The 5,916-nt window shown below is 43.9% G+C and overlaps 1 long non-coding RNA gene across 1 annotated transcript; it reads right to left on the bottom strand.

The window, feature by feature from the left end:
• Window positions 1–216: 216 nt before the first annotated feature.
• Window positions 217–5,526, bottom strand: LOC112245828. The gene is made up of 4 exons (XR_002952813.2): window positions 5,181–5,526; window positions 2,626–3,262; window positions 1,093–1,173; window positions 217–735 (listed from the first exon to the last, which is right to left on the bottom strand). It is a non-coding gene; the product is annotated as an uncharacterized LOC112245828 (long non-coding RNA).
• Between the last annotated feature and the right edge of the window lie 390 nt (window positions 5,527–5,916).

The raw sequence follows: 5,916 nt of genomic DNA, 5'->3' as shown, positions 1-5,916 counted from the left end.
TTTTGACCGGTACTGGACATTTAAGCAATAAGGCCTGAGGGGGTGTTGTATAGGACCTATATACCGCGGCTATGGGTTGTTTTATTTTGCACAAGTACCTGGATACAGCCCTTGACCGTGGTATATAGGCCATATACCACTAACCCCCCGAGGTGTCTTATTGCTTTTATAAACCGGTTGCCAACACAGCAAGGCAAGGAACGACACATCTAAATTGAACATTTAGCTTTAATAAATAAATTCATAAATACATTCCGCCAAAAAAAGTAGTCCGGACAAAAGTTGTGTTGCTAGACTGGTTGCTGTGAAACATAACCACAGGCTAGATAGCAAACGTACATTACATTCATATAAAAACTGTGTCTGTACATATTTTAAATCAGTCAGTTTTAAGAAAACGTTCTCCCTCCTTCCCCTTCGCCCAAAATTAACATCAAACCACACTTTGTTCACCAAACCCTCAGATGTTTCAGTGTCCAGAGCCTTGGATTGTTTGATGAGCTGCATGTCGTGTCCAAACTTCAGTTATGGCTGTGTGATGGGCAGTTTTGTCACGCCCCTCTTTCCTCAACTTTTTAATTACGCCTACAAACACATTGTTGCTCGTTGTGAATTTGGTGTCCTTCTGTATATTCCATGCCAAACTGAGATGGGGGGGGGTCGTTGACATGTCGGTTCAGACCAGCTCTGAGTGACTTCTTCGCCAGTCATGTTTCTCACTGAACCATAACAGTCCTGTAGAATGATGTTCAGCTGTTTTTGTTGTATTGCCCAACTCAATGAATCCCTAAGATAATGGGCACATGACTAAATCTAGTGGATGATCCCTGCTGAATCATATTACAATTTAATAACTACATCACTAGCACCGATAACATTACAAATGAAGGTACATTTCACTTGAATATTTATGGTAGATATTCAATGAGTTCGTTAAAAAGACAAAAATCATAGATTAGAAATATGCTTAAGTATAACAGCTCCAGCAAGACAAAGTTAAAGACTGGCATGCTATAACAACATGTACTGTAGATGGTTGGTTGTATTTTGCTGTCTAGACAGGAAGACTGAGGGAGATGAGGCTTCACTCACCAGTGGGGTCCATCCAGCGGCGTCTTTCAGGTTGGGGTCAGCCCCCTGGCCTAGGAGCTCCTTCACGGTCTCCACATCTCCCTGTGGGGTGGACAGATCGGTGAGACAAGCCACATGTTTAGGGTCAAAGACACATGTGAACATGCTATCCAAACACATTGGCTGATCCATACTTATCTTACACAGGCATCATGGGCCCTGCAGCTGTTATCAAATCAGGTTCTCAGGTACAGAGTCAGTAATTAGAGACATGAGAACATGCCCTTCACACAACCGGCATCATTGTATGTCCCTATATAGGGAATAGGGTGAAATTTGGGACATGGTCAGAAATGAGATCAGAGACATATTCCCCCAGGTTTTATGTTTGTCACACCCTGATCTGTTTCATCTGTCTTGTGCTCGTCTCCACCCCCCACCAGGTGTCTGCCATTTGTCCCCATTATCTCATGTGTATTTAAACCAGCGTTTTCTGTTTGTCTGTTTGTCTTGTCCTACCAGCGTGTTTCCTGTGCTCTGACCTTTCTGCCTGTCCTGACCCTGCCTGCCGTCCTGTACCTTCTTGACTGATTGATTTGGATCACAACTCTTTGCCTGCCTTTACTTACCTTTTGCCTGCCCCTTGTACTGTAATAACCTTTGAGACTCGTACGCTATAATTGGTACTATTACAGCTCAGGCTAAGAACCATAGGCTGACACAGGAGGCGGATAGTACAAGTCTCAGAGTTTATTATAGTACAAGGGGCAGGCAAAAGGTAACTCATTGTAGACAAAGTCGTAATCCAAATCAGAGTCAGGCATGTACAGGACGGCAGGCAGGGTCAGAACTAGAGCACAGGGAACACGCTGGTAGGACTTTACGGGACAAGATGAACTGGCAACAGACAAACAGAAAACGTAGGTATAATGAAGACAAATGGGAGACACCTGGTGGGGGGTGGAGACGAGCACAAGACAGATGAAACAGATCAGGGTGTGACAATATTACTCTTGTATTTTATTGTAGTCTTAAGGTTTTCTGAGTGCCTTTTGAATCTGGCTTAAATCTGACTTTCTAAATCTCTCCTGGTTGTACTGTGGTTCTCTCATTGCCCATAGTACTATTCTTAGCTGATCAGACAAGCATTCCCTTCCTTTCACAGCCCTGGGAGAATAGTGGGAGCTTAACATAAGCCCTGTAAACACAGCTGTAATCCCTGCCTGGATCCCGCACAAGGTAATCAATGTTCCAACGCTGTGAATGGTTGATAATAGCACCAGGTCAGGGATCAGCTGCTGCTGTGTAGAGCACATGTTGACATGTCTCTAGTAACTGACTCTTGGCCTGTAACCCTGATTGATAATAGCAGCAGGTCTGGGATCAGCTGCTGTGTTTGGAGGGCACCTGTCTCTAATAACTGAACCTGGGAATGATTGATAAAAGCAGCATGTCTGGGATCAGCCTGAGATCAACTGCTGTGTTTGGAGGGTATTTTGCCATCTCTCTTAAGAACTGACCCAGACCCTGTGAAACATGTCCTGTTAATCTCACCTTTATAGCAGCCAGGTGCAGGGGTGTCTATCCCTTGCGGTATCTTTTCACAACAGCTGGGCTGCTCTGTGAGACTCTCCCTGGAGATGTCTTCCCCACGGGGGCCGGGAAACAAGGGCTGCTGGTGCTCTCCTCCTCTGGATCTCCTGGTGCTGGTGGTGGTCCTTCTGTCTGGGGCTGTCAACATGGTAGGAAGGGCTGGGAGTGGAACCCTCTCCAGTCTGACATCTACCCTGGCAGGGAGATGCCTTGTTTTTTGGGGGGGGTACTCTGTGAAAGGTTTTTCTCTTCTGCACAGGATCATTTGGGAGTGTGCTTGGGATGAGAGAATAGAACTGGCTTTGTAGTAGATTTCTCATTTTGTTTGAGGTGTTTAGCAGAGAACTTATCTAGCTGAGAGGGGCTGGTGTATGACCTTGCTCTCCTTCCTCTCTGACATCTCCTTCTCCACCAAAGCCCCACTGCCAGTTGATCGCCTCCAACCTCTGCATCTTGATCTTCTGCTTGGTTTCTTTACGTGTCGTTGGTTTCTGCCAACCCCAGGCTGCAGGCTTCCTGACACCACCATTTCTTGACTTAGTTTTTGTGCTTTAACACAGTTCTCTGACTGTGCTTGTAGGTATAATGGGAAGGGCATCTGAAATGAGTGAAGAAAACAAAAGGACTGAAAAACACACCAAATCTACTCTCACCTAAGCTAACATTGCAAGTCAAAGTACATTAGACTATTGCATTTCCAATAATCTCATCCCCAGCCTATCGCGCACAGCACATATAAACCTGGGATTTCAACAATTCAAAGTTTGCCTTAATGGGAGTGAACATAGATTACTATTAGATTGAACAACTGAGTCAATTATTTATCATTTCATTTTGGTAAATTATACGACTATGAGCTGCACAAGACATATACAGGGGAGGGTGAGGGGGAAGATATTGTGGGAGATGATTGGTAAATTAAGACCATTAAGACAATGCATATGCACCAGGAGTTTCTCCAAGTTTGACTCATTGGTCCACCAGACTCTCTGCGTATTTGGGTGGAAACGTCTGGGAATGACATTACATTTCCAAAAACGAATCCAATACAGGGGCTATAATGGCATTGGTGAAAGCAAGCGGTAAGGTAGCACTATAATTTCCTCTTTCCTTGTCACTGCACAATTTATATTCAACTAGAATCACCTGTGGTTGTGTTCGGTTGTCTGCTCTGCATTCATTCACAGAGTCTGCCTTGCTTGTCACACACCCAGCCTGTTCTGCCTAGCAAGCAAGCTAGCATCTAATTTGGTGACCCAGGGGGGCATGTAGCTGCCAGTCAGTGTAGTCCTCTACCACTTCTACAACATGAACATCACCCCTGTTTGTCAGAGCAGAGGTCTACAAGCTAAACACCACCATACATAATAGCAATGTATTATTACTGTCATTAACAGGGAGGCTGATGGGAGATAAGGAAAAAATCCCAGAGGGAATACATGGTAATACTGCCATTCAGGGCTTAGGGATATAGGCCTACATATGTTAAAGAATACTATCATTTATATCCTACAGGTTGTACGTACCTACAGGGGAAACAATGGGAAAGCTTAGTCCTTTGTCTAGCTTATTATCATATTCAGTGACACAGTCTTAACCTGTCCTCAGGGGGAATCAACAGTGAGTCTAGGTTGTGGAAGAGTTCAGTGCTGTCTGTAAAATATTTGTCTATTCATCCTGTTCAGTGATAGTCGTTATACTAAGGTTATAATACTTTTGTAAAGTACCTGAATCTTTGGGCCCTGAGGGATTAAGCAGTGAGTCAAAGATATGGAAGAGTTCTGTGATATTGATAAACTGTCTGTTTATTTTGTATTTATTTAACCTGTATTTAACTAGGCAAGTCAGTTAAGAACAAATTTTTGGGCCTGTGGTCAAATTCTTGGCGCACTGGTCTAAGGCATCGCAGTGCTAGCTGTGCCACTAGAGATTCTGTGTTCGAGTCCAGGCTCTGTCGCAGACGACCACGACCGGGAGAGCCATGGGGCGGCGCACAATTGGCTCAGCGTCGTCCGGATTCGGGGAAGTTTGACCGCCAGGGATGTCCATGTCCCATCGCGCACTAGCAACTCCTGTGGCGGGCCAGGTGCAGTGCACGCTGACGTGGTCGCCAGGTGAACGGTGTTTCTTCTGACACATTGGTGTAGCTGGCTTCCGGATTGAGTGGGCATTGTGTCAAGAAGCAGTGCGGCTTGGTTGGGTTGTGTTTGGGAGGACGCACGGCTCTCGACCTTCGCCTCTCCTGAGTCCATACAGCAGTTGCAGCGATGAGACAAGACTGTAACAAATTCTTATTTACGATGACGGCCTACCCCGGCCAAATGCTCCATTTCAAAACAAGAAAATCAAGTCACCATTTTGATCATAGCAGAAGTTCTTTGAAAATGCGTCACAGCTCCACAGTTTTTGTTCAGCCTTCGTTGGTGCACTGATTAGATTCCAATATCCGAAATGCAACGTTTCCACTATCGGAAATTAATACAACAAGATTGCTTTCTAAATACTCCTACCATTACCGTGGATAGGAGTTCTGCCAGAAAGGAAGCGATGAAGAGAGAGGAATAACTGGGTTTAAAATCTGTTTTCTCCAGCAGGTGCCGCTTTTTTCACTCTCCACGCGAGGAGTTTTGGTTTGGAGGTTAATGAGTGTCGAATTTGGTTAACAAAAAATGTATGGTTTATTTTCTACATGTGGCTTATTTGATTGAATATAAATTTAGCAATGATTAGGTTGTTATGAGTGTACTTTGTAACTTTGAGAAAAAACACTTTTTTCAGAGTAGTGCCTGTTGTTCACACATGCATCTGCCCACTCATTGGATAGAATGGTCCACTCTGATCTTGCCTCCTCCCGACTGCCTTCCATTTTTGAAGACATTTATTTAAATTGTTAGATACTTGAGTATCTGGTCTATAGACCCCTTTCTGTGTTTACATACATTGCTGCACGAAGGAGAGCCGTAAGTAGGTGGCAGAACATGTGGAAGTTCTTATAGAATGCCAGCAAAATAAATGTTGCTTATGAGAGAAATTCACAATACTTTTGGATTATAATCAGATTTTAAGGCTCGTTATGAATGAATGTCCTACTTAATATAATGTCTGTGTCATAATCGCAAATCAACTACATTATCCTTAAAAAAACACTTAAACTTCAACTAGTAAATGTCTCTTTGGCTAGCTTTTTCTACAGCCTATATCAATGAGCATTTGTATTCTAGCTAACAAATGCTGCAGCCAAAATAGTTATTG

The sequence above is a fragment of the Oncorhynchus tshawytscha genome, linkage group LG03 (genome assembly GCF_018296145.1).
Source record: "Oncorhynchus tshawytscha isolate Ot180627B linkage group LG03, Otsh_v2.0, whole genome shotgun sequence".
NCBI lineage: Eukaryota > Metazoa > Chordata > Actinopteri > Salmoniformes > Salmonidae > Oncorhynchus > Oncorhynchus tshawytscha.
This window is presented reverse-complemented; position numbering and strand designations above follow the sequence as displayed.